Source organism: Anser anser (genome assembly GCF_964211835.1).
Source record: "Anser anser genome assembly, chromosome: 4".
Taxonomy (NCBI): Eukaryota; Metazoa; Chordata; class Aves; order Anseriformes; family Anatidae; genus Anser; species Anser anser.
In genome coordinates this window covers 75361806-75384388 of record NC_139724.1, presented here as the reverse complement: position 1 = coordinate 75384388, position 22583 = coordinate 75361806, and positions in this window count along the sequence as shown.

Sequence of the window (22583 nt, the reverse complement as noted above, 5' to 3'; positions counted from 1 at the left end):
TAGCTGTCATCTGTCAGTTCTCACTTCTAGCAATATCCTATGAAAGTGAGGGGCCTTTGTCCTCTCTCACCAACAAAAGCTAGTGAAGATTTCTTTTTGTTGTTTTGTTATTTTTTTTTTTTTTTTGTTAGTTTGTTTGTTCATTTTATATTCTGTGCAATAAAATAAGAAAACAAACTTTGGTACAAACCTCCCAGAACACACCGAAGCCAGAATTACAGGAATGTGGAGACTTTATGCCTGTGACAGTGGAACACTTCAGTCTCCAAGCAGATGCTAATGAACTGCGTTGCTTTTGCTACTTCACACTGTTGGCTATGAGAAAAGGAGGCAATCTCTGATTTTCAGGGTCTAGAAGGCAAGAAAGAATGCACTGCAAAAAACCTCGAATGCACAGTAGAAATTTTCCATATCAGACAGTTGTGCAGTTTTGCTCTCTACTGCTGGAGAACTACTGAGCACTGTTTGTGCTATGCACAAAAATCCCAAATATTGCTTTTCTTCCAGACTAACTGTATGGATATGGACATGAACATTCAAATTACTTCAGTTTAATGGATTGCCTGTCCTCATCAGGGCCATAGTGAATGCTGGCAGCCTTGTCCTTAGCTATGTCCTTGCATATGGGAAGAAATCCATACTGGCTTAATCTGCCCTTAGGCTCTGAAACAACGAAATCTATGGTTACATGAACACTTGCTCTAATAACTGATGTGCTGTCCAGGAGCAATGCATGTTAATGATGCCCTTAGTAATGCATTATGCATCATGACTAAAGTCAATCAATACCACTTTCTGTGACTACTGCCTATTGAGGCGATGTGACTCATTGCCAGGTCTTTGGATAGATCAATGGTCTGGCACTTTTCCACTATAGCGAATTGCTGCTAATCTGAGGCTTTCTCATTGTGCAGATCATTTTATTTTTATAAAGACATTAATACTAATCTCTCTATATTTTTGCCTCTGTACAGATTACAGACATTACAAAATCAGGTTCAGAAATCTTTACCTCCTGTAAACAAAGAAACAAATTAAAAAAAAAAAAAAAAAAGCCCTTTTATCTTAATGTTAGTGAGGTAAGAAATGAGAAAAATCCTGAGCTGGTAAGTTGTAGCTGACCATATTTTCTTCCTTGGGTTAGTGCAAAGAATGCATATCAAAAAAGACAGGCATATTAGTCTCTTTTCAGTTGGTAAAAGAACACAGTGGAAAATTAGTGAAGTAAGCTAAACATAAGTAAGCAGGCTTGTTGTACTTCTGGGGTCTTTTCCACATGTTTCCATTTCAGGCCAAGTGCCTTACAGAGTCACAAAACTCCTTTGCAAGTCAGGTCAGGTGGAGCCACATCAGCATCACCAAAAGAGTATTCATTATCCAGCTGTGTATAGAGATGGAAAATTTCAGTACAGCTCCAGAACTGTGAAACCTAAATAAGTAAAGCATATACAATGGTTTAAGAGCTGGAAAATCTTCATCAAAAGGCCCGTTGACCAGACCACTGGCACTCTCCTTTTCCTTGTCGAGTACCTTACAGAAATGGTCTTCAGTTTTCAGGCTTCATTTAGTGCCTTTTTAGTGGTTTCATAGTCTAGAGATATACTTAGTCCCATGAGAAAACATTATTAGCCAAGAAACTTTGTTCTTGTGGCTTTCTGGGATTTCATGTGGTAACAATAATAAACGATTTTTCCTTGGATGGAGGTCTGGATTGAGGAGGTCTCTGGTGAAACGCTAGTTATACAGAACAGTTTCTCAAAGGAAAGGTATTAACAGATTACTGCTCTCTGTTGCCATTTCGGTGTCTACAGAGAAAATACACATTCAGAAATCTTAATCTTTGGGAAAATTACTTATATAACATAAGTAGTAGTTCTTTAAAGAGTAGTTCCTTAAAAAACATGCCTTATAGGCATTTTATTCTATGAAAGAGAAGACTGAAAAATAATATTTGTAATAGTTAAATACAAAAGAATATGTGTATCTAAGGGGTAGAGGTGAGGATGGGGAGATCTTTGGAGCCTGAGAGTAAAAGATGAGGAAGAGGTAGGCCGGAAAAGGTCAGCAGGAGCAAACTATGGATAATGTTGGTAAGATTTTAAGGAATGGAAGTGTCTGAAGAAACCTGAGAAGGAATAATTTCCCTTCTGTAGAGAGGACCCAGGGAGACAGGCAGCTGCGCTCCAAGTTCTTCTGTACAAACTATAGGGAGCTATAAGCAGTAGCTGTATGATTTTGCAAAGACGTCCACAGACTGGGTGAATGGCTCGGGGACACAAAGCCAATGTCCCCGTGTCTGTAAGCAGGAAGCCACCATTCTTCCTTTCCTAAAATGGTGCAGCCTTTCATGGTGCTTCATGTCTGAATCAGGAGCTGAATGCAGAGTTTCTAGTTGGTGGATAATATTTGATTTTTAAAAATTACATAGAATCCAGGAATATTTGAAATTCTTCAGTAAACTGCGTTGGAAACAATGGAGCACATGTTCTAAGTCTATATCCAAAATAATCCAGCTAGTTCACCATCTATTGTCCGTTCTCCTTCCTTCCGGGCTCAGCCCAGATTCATTCGAAACCCTGATACCAGTGTAAGATCTTAAAATGCTACTATTTTTTCCAGTTTTGAGTAGTGACTTTAACCCCCCCTGTGAAAATGATCTTATGCTTCAGGCTTTTCTTTCCTCAGTGCCACTTCTTGCCAGTAGAATTGGTTTGGGTAGGCCAAGGTCCTGATTTCTGTGACAGTCCCTCTGGCATGCTGGACCCTGAGATTTAAATGCTGGTAATAACCAGTTACCAGACCTAAAGCCATCTACCAAATCCAAATTCTTGCAAACATAAAGTTCCTCAGTTTAATTTTAAAAGAAAAAAAAAAAAGGCAAAAACCAACACCTCTACCGATCTTTATTTGAAACTCTGAGTTTCTAAGCATCATATTCCACAATAAACAACACTGAGTTGTTTGCTTTTTTACTTTGTTTGTTTGTAATAAGAAAAATTGCCAAGATTTCCTCTGGCCCTGAAGAACAGTCCCTATCAGCCAGTACCAAGCTCAGCGCTGAGTGGGAGATATTTTTGCCAGTGATATTGCAGAGGGTTTCCCTGCTGGTATGGGCCTCTGCAAATCTGTCTGATTAACTTGGTTTGTCAGCTGCAAGGTCTACACTTTGGAAATGCTGTTGCTGGCAGCTTCCTCGTCCCAGGGCTGCCAGCTTAGGGACCTTGTTCAAGTACAGCAAACATCCACCTTTCCCATACCTGTCCCAGGCAGGGCGATAATTAAACTCTCCCTTGGGCTTGATGTCAGCCTTACTGGAGACATGGGCATGAAGCCCTAACGCCAACTAGAGTGACGCTTTTGGTCGTGAACTAATTAGACTGAGACAACTGATACAATAAAACAGCTGAATTGGGATTTGGAGTGTTTTATCATTATTTTGGGGACTGTTCAGCCTGAAGAAGAGGAAGCTCAGGGGGAATCTATCAACGTGTATAAATACCTGAGGGAAGGTGCAGAGAGGCCGGAGCCAGGCTCTGCTGTGTGGTGCCCAGGGCCAGGCCCAGAGGCCGCGGGCCCAGCGCGGAGCCCCAGCGGCTCCCCCTGCCCCTCAGGCAGCACTGCTGGGCCGGGCGGGTGCCGGAGCCCTGGCACAGGCTGCCCAGAGCTTGGGGGGCTCCTCCTGGGGGAGCTTCAGCAGCCGCCGGGACGTGGGGCTGGGCACCCTGCTGGGGGGGCCTGCTGGGGCAGGGGGTGGCCTCAGCCATGCTGGGATTCTGTGATATCCAGCAGGCAGAGCTACTAGAGGTAGATCTCTAAGGAGATAGACAGAACTAATACAGTTTTTAGCAGTCTTTGCTACAGGGGAGAAAGCAAGAGTAAGTACATTGTGTGCCTCATGCTTGCTAGAAGGGATTAGGGTATTTTCAATATACCACATTTAAAAAGGTTCCCGTGAGCCGGTGAGGACAACTTCTCCTCCAGTAACATCTGCCTGTCCTCCAGGACACCACTGGACATAAAGAAATATTTTATAGTATCTTCCTTAAGTAATTTTATGAACTTTTAAAAAAGGATATTTTAGCTCTTCTTTCCAATGACTTTGAGTACTTGGAAGACTTCGGAGACTGCACATAATAAGAAATAAAATAGCTTTAACCTTGGCTTGAAAATTTGCGAAAGTGACCAAGGGGCATATGAATCAATTAAAAATCATACACAGATAGGATGTAAGAGCTGAAGCTGGTCAAAGTTTTAAGACTCCAAGATCAAAACCATTGCCGATTACCCCACGTAGCCAGCTTCATGGCTGTGTGTCAGTTGTATTTTCAGTACATCTCAATTTAAAAATCAAAGACATCCCAGCTCAGTGTCTGTGAATAATCCTTCTGCAGGTACCCAGAATTTGAAGACTTCACACAGCCCTTGAGAAGCCTTGACTTGTGTGACTCACGGCAAAGCATCACGGATAAGAGGGAATTGGGGCAACGTAAGGACCTGCTTTGTGAGAGGGAAATTCCTGTATATTTCATACCTTTTTATAGTTTTTAGAGCTATTGTCATCCCCCTTTTGCAGGTCTGCACCCCAGTCACTGCCTGTAAGAAGAGTATGTAGAAAGCATGTGAGACCTTCGTTTCTCACTATAAACAGAACAAAGAACAGAAGCAGACAAGTAGGTGCCAGCACTGCAGTGACAATGACAAAACAATCTTTTTTTCTGAGATGATAAGTTAATATAAAGCTTCCAAAACAAAGCTTTGTAAAGGCTCCTGGAGTGCAAACATAAGTGGTTTATGACCTCTCAAGTGCTGTGAAAGTGATTCTTGCTATTTAAAATATGGCTATGCTTAATATTGCATATTTTCAGATCACTTATGAGTTGCTTTAAACGGATGCCACAGTTAGTCCCCTTCTGTTACACAAAGGACAATGTATTCGATTTATTAACCTTTCATTCAGGCTCTGATGGGGATATTTACATAGCACTCAAAAGGGCACTTGATGCTGCATATAGCTATGCAGAAACCTCGCCCAGGCCCTGAAGAGGTCTTATTTAATGGGATTTTAGAGGTGAAGTTAACAACAGGCTTGGGGCAACAATGCAAAAAGATGACAAGGTGCTTGGATAAAATGTGTTTTCTAGAGGTTTGATAAATGTGTTTTGGCTCTGTCTGCCCTCTGCAGCAGAAACTCTTCCTATCACACTCCTGTGCCTGTAGGGGACCTGTAAAAGTGAGCACGTGGTGACAAGAGTCCTGTCCTTTTGGGGAAAGTTTTCCGGACATCTGGGATCTGTACGTCCATCACTCTCAGTTTGTGCTCTGCTTAGTACTCTGCTTTCTGCTCTGCTGTGACACCAGCATCACAAACAGCCACTCACCAGTACTTCAGGTGCTTTAAGGTCCTTCTCAAACAGCATTTGGCACAAGGGTTGTCTTGGAGGCCAGGTGTACTCAACTGTTTACTGAATTATTGCATGTTTTTTGGTGGGAGAGACTTCTGGAGGTTTTTAGTCCAACCTACTCAAAGTAGGGTGAACTTCAAAGTTACAGTTAGTTGTTCAGGGTCTTATCTGGTTGCATTTTGAATATCTCCAAGGATGGAGGTTCTCCAGGTACCTGTTGCAGTGTTTGACCACTGTCACGGTGATGTTTAAACCTCCTTATGTAACATTTACATTCACCGTGTAACTCTTCTGGGTAGGCAATCATGAGACTTGCCTGGACATTTTCCTTCACTGTGAGCTTCTGTCACAAATATTAGTAAGGTTTAAAGTCAAAGAAAAGCTGCTTTTACTGGAATATGAATTAGATACTTAAGGGTCTTCTAATTTTTTATTTTTATTTATTTTTTAATTATTAGGTCAGACAGATTATGATAGGACTAAAATGTGAATCTCCTCTTGCTACTCCTTGCAGGGCAGGTCACTGATTCTAGGTTAGGCTCCAGTCAATTCAGTGGTAAACTTGTTGTTTAAACCCTGAACATTGCTCTCCAGTCACGTAGAGGGAAAGTCTACCAGTCTCCAGAGGCGTCAATCTATTTCTAGCATCTCCTCTTTGATCAGCAATTCTCCCAGAAAGTTTAACCCTATGGGTGAGTTTTGGTGGGAGGACAGTAACTCACCACTGAAAACATGACAAGTAAGAGAAACTCTCTCCTTCAGTAGGTTCAGAGATGCATTAAAATTAGTTTTAGGGTACCTAGTGCCAAACAGCAAGTGATGTACTAAAGTCACTGGAACCCTCAGCTGCTAATTGGGTCTGCACCAAATTTTGCTTTTGTCACAGTATCCATAAGCTGGTGCAATAACACCCAGCCAGAACTAGACCTCTATAGGTCATACCAGCAAATGTCTAAAGAGACATGGGAAACTGCTTGAGCCCCATAAGAGAAAAGCTGCATGTCCTTGCAGAGCTAAGATGCACAGGATGGCCTAACCCAGTAGTTCATGTTGGTTTTTAGGGACAGCAACTAATTTCACAAGCAGCAGATCTACCTTCTCCAACAAGCTGACTGAAATCTACCATTGAGGCATTGCACAGAAGAGGCAAGTGAAGCCCTGACTTCTTTGCATAACTGTGCTCCATGAAATCAGTCAGGAGTACTGAACAATTCAATGATGTCTATCAGTGATGTGCCCTCCTACTTAATCTGACCCAGCTATACTGTGCCAAGCCAGAATTTGTGTTCATTTTATCTATGGTAGGTGAAGAGAAAAAAAAAATATTCATTTTCTTTTTGCATGAGAATTTTACTTATTTTGAAGATTTATTATGACTTTCCTGAATCTTCTATTTCCAGACTAAAGAGTCTCTAATCTTTTCCAGCTCTGAACTGCTATGTTTTGGGACAAAGTCACTCATCATATAAAAGCTCATTTGGGGGGATATTAAGGAAATCTCAGTTGGTTTTGCTTTGGAAATTGACATGGTCAAAAAACCCCTTCTGGATCATAAAAGGATTTGAACCATGCTTGAGAAACCTTCATTTTCTGAGAAACACAAGAACCTGTTTTTTTAGGCATGCTTGAGAAATAAGATCTATATAACTTTATTTTTTTATTTATTTTCTTCATGCATCTGTTGCATCAGACTTGTCTTTGAAAATAAAGTAGATGAAAATAAATTACTACTACCTCTGACAATTTAGTTCTGTCTACAGAAAGGAAGAAACATGCTTTTTTGACTAAATATATTTTGGCTGCCTGAAGAAATATGAGAATGCTTTCTATTTCCTTCATAAAGATAAATTTCAGCGGAGGAGTTTTATGATAACTTTTGGTTTTCTGGCAGAATTTTTAAAACAAACTCTGTCTGAAAAAGTATATGTATTATGAATTGTTCTCCTGCAGTTGTTCACCTGCCCTCACAGTTCGCAGACTCGTCTGAGGTTGCTGTAAGGACTATCTATAATAAAAGTACCGTGAAACTTTAAAAGCATTTTTTATGGCAATAATTCTTGAAGACAGGAGACTGTTGTTTTTCTCTATTGGTTTCAAGAGAGTAATAATACTGGTGCTTAGTAACTTGTCAGAGGCTTTACAGGAAGACAGAGATTGAGAAGTGAATTAAATACAGGATTCCCTTGTCCTGGGTGAACATTGTAATGGCAAGAACATTTTCCTTTACATGTCAGGGAGGAGATGTCTCTGCCCTCCAGAGTGTCAGCACTAAGGATGATTGAGGCTTAAAGGCTACGGTTTTGGGACACAGTTCTGTTATTCAGAAATGACAGGAAATCAAAATATCTTTTTCTTTGGTTTATTAAAGAACCAATGACATTTTTTTGTGTGCTTGTTTGTTTTTATTTTATTTTTCCAAGAGAAGTCTTTCCTCCGATCTGGAAATTCAAGTTTGGGTCTCTGCACATTTCATCTACCAACATGTATAGCCAGCATATATTTAAGTAGCATATGCATATTCGCCACATCCTATCTATCTTCTGCTGTGAAGTGTGTGTTTCACTTCAGTGGTAGCTATGTATCACCTTTTTCCAGTTAAACTAGCTTAGCGAAGTTATTATTATGATGCAGATTTTAAGTTCTTTAAAATGTTAAAAAACTAAGATGGCACTGGTAGTTGATTTAGCTGAGGCAAGGCTCGCTCAAATACTGAACATTTGGTGGAATTAAAGCTGTACCAAACTTTTGTAACTACATTTTAACTCCAGAATTTCCTTTGGAGTTAATTATCACTTACTCAGATCTTTTTATTCACAGAGAAGAATATTATTTGAAAATTACTTCCAAATACACTAAATATGTCAGCTGTATAACTCTTGCAGCCAGTCTGGCATAAGTGTTCTGAATACACAAACACTTAACAATGGTTTTAACATATGAGTTGACCCACATAAGCATTGAAAATCAAATCCGTAATCTAGAAGGAGGTATTTTATGTAAAAATCGTCTGCATTGTGGATATGCATAAATTAAAGGAACAATGACACATGCCTTTAGCCACCCACTCACAATTTGGTAACATATGTTCCAGGCGGGCAAGGGAAGAATCTTGGAGGGAAACCAAAGTCCTTGGAGATAGTGGCTCTGCTTGCTTTGAGCCAAAATCACAATAGAAATAACTGAAAAACCACCAGAATCATTCCCTGATGCCTTCTGTGGTGTCTCAGAGACCAGACAAAATGAAAAAGAGACTGTTGTCACGTACAGACTCTAAGCCAGTGCTAGGTTAAAGTGTTAAGGCATCATAGAAATGCCGATCGGGATGGGCTTTGTTTTCTTACAGCGTTAGAGAATTGCCAAGACTAATTGAAATTCAGCAATGGCTATTTAGGATAATTTGAGATGTATCAGATAAATCACCAGCATAGCTACAAAGCCTAATAATCCAACCATCTTAGTGATGCAGATCTAACTGAAAGGTGATGTTGATCTAACTATAATTGACATAATCTTTAATAACAGGTATTTCATGCAGATCATAAACTTGTCTTCCCCAATTTAGATCTTTAGGACTAAAAATTTATTTAGGTCTGGATATTCACAAGAAAATGATGCAGAACCAGGCCTGAAAATAGCAAGGTAGATAAGAAAACAATTCTAGAAAAGCCAGTAATACTAACGACCACAAGAGTTGCAGGAAGGGGAAGAAACCCAGTCAAACAGCAATAGTCTTTGTATAACAGCATATATGCACACACACCCCTCCTTACTTTTAAAGAACACCTTTTCAGGTGCAAATTTGCAACTCAAGAACGTGGAAAAAGTGAAGGGAGAATTCCCTGGTCATCTAATCCTGATATCTATTACTCATCTGTGTTTTTGAATTACAGAATCAAGTCTTGCTTTTCTGTTTACAGAAGCTATGTCTCATTTTTGACCCAGTATTGACAGTACTTCCTAGAACAGAAGCTTTTCAATTTTTATCTCCCGCTTCCCAGTGGTTGATGCCTCTGCCATATTCTCAAAACATTTTTCAAAACCTTCAATTTTCTACTGGATTTTACTGTGACTCTCATTGATACAGTACTCTGCCTTCCGAATATGAATGTGGTTAATTTTCGCAATGGCTAACACAGGTGAATGCAGACTCCCTTATTACTGGGCTTATTTTGCAGATGAGAAACTGAAACACAGGAAGATGAAGGTCAAATGTATCTGCTAATTTGGCATCCTGATTTTAGGATTTGCAATGTAACGGAGGTCAGAATAAATGTCATGGGATCTCCTGGCCTTAAACTTAATGAAAAGACAGGTTATTGAATCCTACCTGTGTATCTCCATGTATAGACAACAGATTTCAGGCAGATGCAAAGTGGCTTTTGATTTAGCAGGATACAAGACAGCTCCACACCAGACTTAGTGTAGTAATGTACTGAGGCCATAATTCAATCACAGAAACCATATACGTTTGGGATTTAAGCCAGTTCATGTCCAGCCAATCTGAAAGAACGCAAACTTGCATCTGCCTACCATGTGCCATGATTTTGTTCTTTCTATCAGTCCAGTATCTTCAGAATGAAAGGTGTTTTTCATTTCTCTACAGGCTTACCTCTGATGTGTTCTGAGCAAGGGGAAAGCCAGGGCTGCAGGTGAAAGACGGTAGGTGGGGGATGCCTGCAGGATCTGTGAAAAAAAGAAAGGGTGCAAAGGACGGATGGGAGCCCCTCTCTGCCTTCCATCCCTTGTGATTTCTTCCAGAATCCCAACCTGATGAATGTTGTGACCACAGATGTGATAATAACGCATCTATCCAGTCTCTAACAAGGAAAATTCTCTGTCTGCTTGGAGCACAATGACCTGCGTTGTTTCTGCCCTGCCTCCAGCTTCAGACAATGAAACCAAACCAAACCAAATCACATACACACAAGTATGTCTGCCCAACTTTGTACCAAGGGAAATTTAAATCCCGCTCAACTCACCCAGGAGACACAAAATTCTGAAGCATGAATATTCATTATAATCATTATCTTAATACCGAGCAGAAAGTACCCTGAGAATTTTGAGGCATATTTTGTTCCATCTTTAGTCCAAAGAACTTAGCATATAGCCGAAACTATTATAAAAATACGTATTGAAATGATTATTCAGCCTTCGATTCATTGACATTGATTGGGAAGTATTAGGCTCAAACCGAGTTGTGTGCTGAAAGGGTCACAAACACAATGTAAAACAATTATTTCCAGTGAGCTTTTCTCCTAACTCAATCTCAGCTTGGTGATTCGAAATGAATGGGATGAATTATGGAAGTGGTTAGTTAATTTCCGTAGATCTGCGTGTTGATGCTGTGTTCAACCTGACTGGCTCTAACTCCAGCTTCTCAGCCTCATGATGTTGCTGTGTGCCCGCTCAGGAAGCCTGCTATTGCTAAGCACTCCATCCCTCCTTACAAGGAAATATTTCTTCTCTTAACATCCCCACCAAGTGAACTAATGGATTAAACACCTTTATCTTATCAGTACAATGCTTGCTTTCTTCACCTTGAATCATTTGCTTGACTCCTGAATGTCAAATGTGAATGCCTGACTGAAGTCCAATGGTGAATTAAGCAACATGTTCCCCAAATGTAATAACACCTCTTTGGTACTAATCAGGATTCTTTGTTACCAACATAGATTTCTATCAGTGCTTTCTTCCGTAAAACATATGCCTCCACCTTAATCACAAGGAAGGCCTAAAAAAAGAAATGCCTGTGTAGCACAGATTATTTATCTGTTTTTTCTTTTTTTTTTTTTTAAAAATTATTATTTTCTACAAGACTGACCTTTTAATTATGTGTTTTTATTCAGGCTGATCTGTGAAGAACAATTGAGTTCTCATTGTCTTCCAGTGCAAAATGGCATTGTCTTAATATCTGAGGTATCATCAGGCTGTCAGCTTCTGTATTATGCCTCACTGAATAGAAATGCTGGCAGACATAAATGAAAGAGTTGGTGGGTTGCACTGAGGAGAGGCAGGGGTGGGTATGGAAACAAGGGACTCACCACTGGGGCTTGTGTGCAGAAGGCTAGTGAATGGGCTCAGGGACACTGTGGGGATGCTCCAGCCATGGGCAGCTGAAAAAAAGAATTCAGAAAGGTTTGTATTCCTGTAAAGAAGTCTGGAAGGGCTGAAAGAAAAGGTTTTTATGAATCTGTATCTGAAGACATTGCTAGTCCCCACCCATACTAATTTTGTCATCTCTAATCTGGTGTGCTTTTGTCCACCTGAACGTCCAGCTGACTCATTCCAGCCTGACACTAAGTCAACACAAAAACATGGAAAGGACTGGAGAGCTCAGCCTGAAATATGTGAATTCAAATCCTTACCTGACAGTAGATATGCACCTCTATCTACATTAATGTAAACTGCATTTAACATTTTCACTGAATTTAGCATTGGTGCGGCCTCACTTGGGATATTGTATCTACTTCTGGGTTCTGCAGTTTAAGAAGGATGTTAATATGCATCTCTCTACCCATGCGAGCTTCTGCATTAGTTATTGGAGATCTAGTAGCACAGTAGCTAGAGCAGCATGCAGCTTGCTGCAGGTGTTAAAAAGTTCAGCATAAATCTGCCTTGAGAGCTAAGTGAAAGAAAGCTGCAACCTCCAAGGCTAAAATGATGGTGATGTCCTAGCTCCCTTAATCCACACTGTACTGAAGTCATTGCAGGAAAAGACATACTCTTAAGGCAATCTTAAAACTATTGATTATGCTGATGGTGAGAGGTGAGATGGGAATTTTATGAGACCTCCAAGAGAGGTCTTAAAAAGGTCCACCGATTACATTTCTTTCTCAAACACTTCAGGTTTTGCCAGCTTGCTGGAATAAAGCTAAGAGGTCTGAAGACACCCTGGAGACCAGGTTCCATCCTTCACAAGCGGCCACTTTGCTTCTAAGTCTGGATCTTTTTTTTCCACCAATGACATAAACAGATCATTTGTTAGTATAAACCTCATACAACCATCCAAGTTCCCTCATTTAAAAAGAGTTTTCTGAAAAAAAAAAAAAAGAAAAAAAGAAAAAAAAAAGAAAAAAAAGTTTTCTAGTTTTAGAAACCTTAGCCTTAGGGTCAGTGAGACAACTGTTACCTAACATAGAACTTTAAAAGCAAATCTGCCATATTTTATTAATGTCTCTGCTCTTAAAATTAACGACGACAACAACAAAAAAGGTATAATTAAACAATTAAACCACTAGCCTTCCTATTCTTGGTACCGATGAAAACGCTTAAGAGATGACTGTTTATGATATAAGTAGCCTAGTGTGAATAATGTTTGGGCTTCATTTCAGTTCTGTCCCCAACATTTGCTTTTGTCTACTCTACTGGTATATTTTGGCTCTTACTTTATTTTTTTGTCAGAGAAATCGGTTGTTTCTGACATCATTTCAGTGCCTTCAGGGCAGAATGCTAGCAACTGAACAACTGGTCCTCTCCGTGACATTTTCCAAGCCAAGCAAGTTGCCTTGCTGCTATCCAGAGAGGTCATGTATGTCAGGCTTGTGAAAGGATGAATTTCAACTGGGATCACTTTGAGAAGGAAGCTGTTTCTTGCTGCGTATCTGCAGCTATATCCATGCTTATAGATTTCTGTGTGTCTGGAACTGGCTATTTTAATGTGCACCTCTTCTTCTCTCAAAAATGACCAGTTTTTATATTAACTGGAGACATCATGGCCAAGATTTATCGTGGTTACTTTCCAGCATTCTCCTGGATTTCAGCCATATCTCCTGTGCCTAGGCCACAAGAAAGACCTTCCTCTACCGACTCCCTGTGGGCCTTCAAGTTTTTCTGCAGGTAGAGAAAATTGCATTAATTTCTGGAGTCTTTTGAAGCAAAGCTCCGACTGAATTACTTCTGCAGACATCTCCAGTGCATGCCCTTAAATGAGGTTTTCTAGGTGTCTGAGGTTTTCTAGGTGCATGAGGTTTGCTCTTAGTCCTCTTGCTTCTTTTGAAGTGTTCTCTTCTTGATACCTGTTAGGAAGCAAGGTAGAATACCAGGCAGTCTTGGGCATAATTTTTCTTAGAGTCTTTACAGTCCTGGCAATCAACAGTCCAAGACACTCTTCTCCTTGTACCCACTCTGATCCCTAATGGGAATGCTAATGGTTTTGAGAGTTTCTGGAGGAATAATTTACTTCTCCCCCCCCCCCCCCCACCTCCACTCTCCCCCCCCACCCGTAACCTTATTGGAACACTGTTGGTGCTTATTTAGCAATTTTTGAAAGAAAATTCACCAACAGTTGACACTTGTCCTTGTGTCTACATTCAGAAATGACTTCCTACTGATTTAAGTATCCCATCAGTAAAATCAAAAGAGAGAGCTTTGTTTCAGGGATAAACACCGCAAGCTGATTCATGGCAGCAGCATGGCCTCTACTCATAGAAGCCTCAGAAAAAGATCTGCCATTTAAAATGTCTGATTGCACCAGTTCAAGGCTTGATTTATGCTTGACACTCCCAGCTGTGTTTTTCCTCTGCAGAAACACTCCACGCTTTTTAATTTCTTTCAGATACAGAGTAGAAAGAGCAAATACTATTATTATTTTTCATAGTAAAACTCAACTTACCTATCTAGATTTGTCTTTAAACGGGCCTGTTTCTTCAGTCTTGCTATTACTCCATCCTTAAGATGAGTCACTCTTAATGGTAAGTACAAATACAACTGAGATCTCAAAACTCACTTTTCTTTGTCTGCAATTTCCCAATTTGTATACTTAACTGCAGCAATTATTTGAGCAAATCAAGGGAATGGGTCTGAAAATAGGAACATTGGAGATGGTGACTGGAAAGAAAGGTCTTTTTCTTATTTGAGGGTGTTCATGCCAAGAGATATTGAGTTCCTTCAACTTTCCTTCACCTCACTGAGAATCAATGCAACTTGGCGCTTGGCTGCTGCATTTCCACCCAGGCGGGCAGTAGTGATTCATATTCATTTGCATTTTCACATTCGTAGGAGGACTGAGGAGAGTAAGGATGGAAGAACTAGGGGTTGATTTCTCCTTTGAACTCCAGTAAATTTTTCACTCCAAATAAATTTGCCAATTACCAACTGGATATCTCGTAATGCTTTCTCTCTGCTCAAGGCAATCAGTAGATGGAACAGAGAGAACCAAGTCTGAATAGAGCATTTATCTTGATAACATTCAGTATGCCAGCATTGAAGTTATAAAAATGTCTTTCCAATTACTCCAATCTCTTCTAATTTGTTTCAGCTAAGTGAGGAGAGTTCATGTTTATAATACTGCAGATGGCCGGGTACAAATACATTCATGATTCTTGAATGTTTAGTATATATTTAGTGACTCTTGAACATTGAAATTGAGGATGTATGACCTATTATGGCACTATGTAGATTAGTATGTAACACTGTCATCTGGACTAAGTTGCTTTTTATTCTGGTGCCAGTTTTATTCATTCATTTATCATGTAGGTTGATGTTTACATAACATATCTCTTCATCTGACATCAGGAATGCATGCTTTTTCAAAATACTGTTTCTGTTGGTAAAAAATAAATGAAATTAGTTTATTCTTTTCTGTTTTATCTCTGTCAAGCTTATGCATCCTGGCTTTCCTGTTTGGAATGACAGATTCCAGCAGACTGTTTTACAGACTTCAGTCTCGGTTGCATCATCCCTCAATTGGATATGCTGGGACTCTTACCAAAGTTGTGACTCCTGCACTGGATAGCTCTGATATGGGATAATTAGTCTATGACCACAGAGTATTGTAAAATAACAAGCAATAAATTTCCCTGAACTGACTCCTTAGGGGCTAAGAAACATAGGGTCTTAACCTTTAAGATCCGTTCCCTTAAAAATATTTTGTATTATTAAGTAATAAATATTTATTAAGTTAATAAATATTAATTATTAACAGTATCAGCAACAATATGAATGGTGGTTAATAATGCAATATTTATACATTATTTAAGAGTAATAAGAACAGTATTAATAGTAATTAAAGTAGTAAATAATTATTAGTGTATAGTACAAAGAAAGAAGTTATGTGTTTGCTGTAATTTATCATCCTGATATGTGAGGTGCAATTCATCTCATCAAACTCTGTAATTTATATGTCTGTCAGAGATTAGATTGTCATTACACGATGGAGAGAAATGGACACTTATAGAGCAGAGAGCATTTCTTCCCACAGCAGGATTTACCAATATGAGATTAAGTCTTTCCCAGTGGTTAGAAAGGAAGTCTAATTATAGGGTTTAGATCCCGGCATCTTTTGCTAGGATATAGAAAGCCCATAACAGTCGCCTGAGAGATGCAAAACAAAAAATATATATTATTCTCTGTCTGTACAATAATTCTGCAAAACACTTTCAATGTGGAAGCTTTTCCAAGCATATTGGTATGTGAAATGTGTACCTTTTCACTCTGATCAATTTCAGTAGTAAACTGCAAGATCATGCTTAGAATTGCTTAATGCAAATCATCTCTCAAACTGCTTTCACAAAATATTTTTGTCTTTTCATTGCCGAAGAAGCTGTGCATAAAGCCTGAGATGTGCAGGCCTTAACTTGCTGTTATCAGCAGATACCTCTCCAAAATGATGCAGAAAATTGAAATCATTCTTACTGACCTGTGTGTTTTCAGAGCATTTGGTGTGGTGGAGCTTAGATTCTGAAGGGAGGGATTTGTGTATGTATGTGCACGCCCACTTACAAGATGGAGGTATTTGGCTATATATTAATGAATCCAATTAACCCATTTTGGCTGATTCTTGTCTGTCTTCAAATGCTCCCTAAGTTCCTCTGAAACAACCAAGTAGCCCATACTGAAGTCTTGCAAGTATATTAGTACTTTGGGTTTCAGGGAATTACTGCAAAATTAAACACTAGTCCAATGGGAAATGACACCCCCATATATTTATTTAAAGGACCCCGTACATCAGTAGTTCCAGTATTTCTCATGAAGCATATATATACACTGAGAAAAAAATGACCTCTGCATAGAAAAAAAAAAAAAAAAAAGAGGGATAGTCTCTCCAGAAATCTATTCTCATCACTGGTTTACTTTGGTAACCTCTCTTTTCAGGACTGTGACATTTGAAAAGTTTGCTAAGTTCAAGTATTTCATGAAGCAGAAAGAGATGCAGGCTCATTTCCAACACAGAGTCGCCACAGGGGACAGAGTAATGCAATGCCTTCAGTTTGGAACTAAACGTGTCCCATAAGCAACAGACATAAAACATATGCAAACCTCTTCATGTCATGTGGGAAGCTGAAACCGTAACAGAATTTTCACATCCATAAGTATATACTTCAATCAAGTGGTAAAGACAATCTTCCTTTATTTCTAGTTTAATCTTTCTGTTCTCTTGAAGGTAGAAGACCGCATCTATCGCACAGAATTTCCTCTGTCACACTCTGAAGTTCCTGTGCGCTATCATCATGGTTTACAATGGAAAATTAACTCCGGAGCAGTAACATCAACAGTCTTGAATATTTACTTTTTGTGTTATATCTTTATCAGTGGTAAATTGTGTGCTTTTCTCTTGTTTGTTTTTCCATCTCTGCTAAAAAAAAATAAAAAAATGATGTCATTCTTTAAAAAAAAGGAAAAATAAATCATTGCTACAGCTGTTTGGCTTCATCTTGAGAGACTGGCAAGAAATCAGTGCTGAATAAACATCTCTGAGATAGACAGCACAGCAAAGGAGAAGACCAGTTGTTATGGAAAAGGGCAAGGAGCTTAAATCTTGAAGGCTTTTGTCGTAAAATTTGCACAATGAAAACATGTATTAGAGGGCAAAGGATTAAGATGAGAACATACTGGAAACAGTTCAGCATTAACCTGGTCGCTCCATTATGTCTTCACACTGTTGTGCCTCAGAGCTTTGTAGGAAGAAGAGTTTTACATTGAGACTGGATGATTCATTAAATATTATTTTCTATCCCTTATGTAAATCTGCTACAGATCCACATTGTTAAATACTGCTGAAGATGTAGCCTTATAAATATTTAAAATTTATTGTCAAGATCCTTAAAATCATGAGTCTTTGGTAAGCACCAATGTGTTGTTATAGTTGTTTTTCCTTGAATACTTTAAGTAGCATATCCCTTTCCTATTTGTTAAAAGAAAAAAAAGGAGAAAGTAATGGTGTAGTTTGAATATACAGTCTTCATATCCTTCCTCGGACAATGGAGTTGGCTGTACCCAATAAATACCACTCTGTTAATTACTTAGGTTTAGAGTGCTTTAAGGTAGCACAAAGCCATGGATATAGAAATGCATTACTGAAAAATACAGTCTACTTCTTGAACTTTCCCAGGACATGTAGTCATTGCCGTTCAGCACACCAGAGTTTTAGTGTAAAGGCTGTGTGTAAAATTAATGTGGCAGGTGGTTGCAATCACCTGGTGTAATGCAAAGAGATCTGTCTCTGGTGTTGCCAGAGAGGGGTATGTTGCAGCAAACAGCTTTTGGCTGTACCATGCCAAGCACTCTGAGTTAGCAAAGGGTGGCAGAGCCACAGAGAGTTGGCTTGTGACTTAGTGTGGTGGTGGGTGACATATCGTGTATGTTTTGAACCGCCCTGCCTTGATGTACAGGTTGTCTTGACGTAGTATAGGCTGTGAGTCCTGCTCTAGAAATTCCAGCTTCTGGCAGGTGCCTGATAGTTATCTGGTAGGTAGATAATTGGTCATAGTGGCTTGGAAAGGAGTTCTTAAAACACAGAATTTATATGAATCTGCTCCTTCGTTTACACACTATACATTTTTCCAGATCTTCTGCTGATTCCCTATTTTTTATATATGTGTACTGCAGTACTGTGGCTTGTCCCTCCATTCATTTCGTCCTGTATATACTCAAGCCTGGTTTTGAAATTTCTCATTTTGGCTCTGCCTATTTATTTTTTATTTTTTTAAAAGACATTTCTTTTTTTATCCATTGCAAAGGCTGATTGCTATTAGAAGGGTCATATTTATTACTTCATTACTATTTTCCATAAATCTTGCAGGTGATATTAATTTAATAATGTTAAACAGGCAGTGAATTGACTTTGACTTGAAAAATAATAATTCTGAGGTCATAACAAAAAATAGCTATGTTTTTAGAGCAAGCTCATAACAACGATGTTTTCCTTTTATTTTGATGCATAATCTCATTATATTAAACAAATAACAGAAAAAGAATCATAAAAATAGAAGGAACAAGACATAATTATTGACTCGGCTAGGCCAGAAGGAATAGAGCTATTTCAGCCAAACAAGATAGCATCAAATTTTTATTCCTTGCATTTTGTTACGTATGACTCATCCCTGGCCAACACAATTATCATTCTTAATATTGTAACTGCTTTCAAAACTTACTTCACATCATTTTAGGCAACTTCCCCTGTACTATTTACCAAAATCAAAGAAGAAGTAAATTAAAGCAACATATGCTACCAATACATTAAGAAAGTTAGAACCGAGAACTGAGTTTGCCCGGAAACAAAAGTGGGTGAGCTAAAGCTAAGAAGATTCTAGAACACGAGTTAAAAACCACACCATGGCAACAGCCACATGAAAACTCAGATTGTAGTTTTCCTGCTCGGAAGACTACAGAGGACCAATTTTTAAGAAGAAAGAAATGAAAATATAGTAGTTAAGACTGGAAATGAATTCAGTAGCCTGTCATAAGATGTAAAGTCTGGGATATTTTTTAAAAGCATATATTACTCTGGTTTGGTTTGAGGTGCTTTAGTCTGTAGCAGCTGAGAAGCTGGTCCTTGCAAATTTGTAAGTAATTTTACTCGGTAAGTAACAACATATGGAGGCAGTAACTTTGACACCTGGTCTCCACTTTTCATCTGACTGAATGTCCTGCCCTTTCTCTTCATGCAGATCATTAAACCTGATGCAATCCGCTGTCAGATCTTTGGATAGGAGAGGAAAGGTTTCTGGGCTCAGCCCCAGCCAAACCTCAGCTACCCCAACAACTCTGCACTGGACTGCTTGGGGAGAGACATCCAACTTATGTCTGGAGGTTTTAATATTTGTTTTTAGTCCCAGGACACAGAACTCTCAGCTTCTGTTTTCCACAGTAGAAGCCCAAAGCGATAAGCCGTTGCGAGTATATGAAAAAAGGTGCAAATTTGTTGGTTGCACTGGAAACAGGATTCTGGTGCACTGATGTGCACCCTCCAAATTCAAGCAAAGAACACAAGTATCCAGAAGGATCTGCATTCTGCAACAAAACAGGGCGTAGCCTCTGGTGGTCGTACAACTCAAACTGTTGTTTAGTTACGCCTAGAAGGCTAGAAGGTTTTAGGCTTTTGCTTGTAGAAGCCTAAGCAGATTGTGAATAGAAAGTTTTACTAGGATGTGTTTTTTAAGGGTGCTGTGGAGGTGCTTGAGCCACCTGTAGCCTTTCCCAGAACACAGGCAGGATTAGGCCCACACTCGCAGTTTCAGCTTGTTTTATCCAGATGAATTTTTTTCCACAAGGCAAACTCTATAGGGCGAGGATTTAAATCTCTTTACCTCCCTTTGCACATGTTCCAGTGCTTAGGCTAACACAAGCTAGAATTGTCCTACTCTTACAAAGCACGATAGCCTACCCCAAATTATGGCATGCTTGTTCTGGGTTAAAACTGTGCCTAGGAACAGTTTTTGCAAGGTAAATAATAGGTGAAATATCCCTACCTAGTAACCTTGTAGTAATTTGTTCTTGTGGCTCAATCCCATTTCATGGTATTTTTTTTTGAATTTTGTCTTCCATGGTTAATGGATAAGAAGTGGAAGGACAGCATGACTCTTGCATCCTTACTATGAAATCCTTACTATGAAACATTTTAGCTTAGAGGGTTCCACTCTGACACACTGGGAGCTTTGTAATAATTAATTAACTGGATGAGCTCATAAATGTAACAAACAAGTGTGCCAAATGTGACAATGGTTCCAATTTCCCTTGGGTGTATTACCTGATTAATATCGATTTACTATCCAGATCACTTCTGGATTAAATAAAGTTCTCTCAATCACATTATATTTCAAACAAGTATATAAAATGAAAAGAAAGAAAAAAAAAAAGAAAAAAAAGAAAAAAAATAGCCATGAGTCATGTCTTATTCATTACCTTGAAAAGTTATGATACAGGATTCTCATAAAGCCAAATGACATTCTGAGAGAAGACAAGTACCATAAAATAACACAGAAATCTTTTCCAGAGAGCTGTTTTGATAGCTATGAATGCTACCCCACACAGACTTTATGCTCCACTTGGCACCATAAAGACAATTAAATGTATTGTTTAGCAAACTTTTACAAGCTGGTATTTCTGCAGAAAGAAGCAGGAAGGGACAAATAGCATTCTTAACAACGTGAAACTTGCAAAGGGTGAAACTCAACTCTTTAAGTAAGTAGCCTTTCAAATGACAAAAGTCTCCATGGCAGGAGCATTCCATAATTGAAAGAAACCAAGAATGTATTTAAACATCCTCTTTTTAAAAATTGTTTTTTTCTACAATTCAATTGCTGCAGAAGCTGCAAACTTCTTGGGAAGGATCAAAAAGGTTAACAAATACTTTTTTCAGTGATAACAGCTTTAAGTGTTTTCATTTGGTACTGATCTTAGATGACTAAAATGCCTCTGAGAATGAAGTGCAATTAAGATCAAATAAGAAAAAATATGTTGGGAAAATGTGGGACAAACCAAGGTCAGTGTAAATTCTTGGCTCCTGGTGCTCCTGCTGGCCTGCTACTTTTTGGGGGACTAGGACCAGAAAGTGGGTGGCTGTTGGAAGCAAACTTGTCCTCTATGTTCCCTTTTTCTGTCTCAGCAATGCCAGTCTCTTCTCAATCAGAATCTGTGATCACACATCCTCCTGCAGTGCAGTGACCCTGCTGTCTCATCTTTTCTGAAACATCTTGATTTTCTCATAAAAGTTGCTGTTGTTGTCTAACTGCATGCAAAGACCTTCCTTTATTTCTTCCAAATACTCCTGTAAAGACGTAACCTTGTATGCTCATTGAACGTGGAGGTGTGTGCTCTGAAAACCCCTTTAAAGAAATGATCAGCCATAAGATAGTTGTATTTATTTATTTATTTATTTATTTATTTATAAAAAGGGGAAATATACCCCAAAAATGTTAATTTTCCTAATTAATGCTAATGAATATCTCATTTAAATTTTACTTTTCCTGACCAGCTGGTAGTTTACAGGTTACTATATGGTCTTTCCTCTGAAATCAGAAAGAGACAGCTGCAGTTCCAATATATCGGTGGATGGTTGCTTAAATCAAAGTATTCATAAAATCTTTATGATATGTGAATAGCAAAGAAGCTATCTTCTATTGAGTTTTTTTTTTTTTTTTAATAAGGAAAGATTAAATCCTTTAGGTCAGAGAAGAATCAGTAATATCCTTCCCTCTATGGTCTCTACATTATCTGGTTATAATGCTTTTCTGTTAACTATTTTAGTAGATAATGCAGTTTTTATTGCAGAAATCTGTTAATCTACATTTAATTATTTTTTTTCTTCTTAGAAACATGGATATTTTGGAAGAAATCTCTGCCCAAAGTCTGCAATTTGGGTGACTCATGGTAGCTACCAATATACATACACTTTAGGGTGGCTTTAATAACTAATAACCTCTGTTTAGCATTTGAATTTAGATCATACATTTGCTGGGGTAAAGGCCTTTTTGTACTACACTACATTAAAGATCAAATTTCCATAATGCTTGAATAGCTATCTTAAGAGGCTTAGCTGAAGTTTATATAACATTTAGATTGCTACAGTGTCTAAAAAATCTCATTATCTATCGATTAAGATGTATTTTATGTTTATGTTGTTGCTTCTACATTTTAAAGCTGCAGATGGGGATAAAAATGGCCTATTTATTTTTCTCATATCTTTCTTTCAAAATAAACAGAAAGTACTTGGTTAATTCTCTAAAGCTGTGTGTTGCAAAGAAGTGCAAAACATTATGCTCATTCTGCTTGACTACTGCAGAACCTCCGCAGGCTAACCACCTATTTTTGCATTAGCTGTGGATACTTAGGGTAACAAGTAGTAAAGCACAGAAATTGCATTTAGTCTTTTGGGCTTCAATATAATAAGCTGGTTGGAATTATATAAATTTTTTTGTACTCCTCAACTGTGAGATTGTAATTCATGACAATATTAGGAAGAAC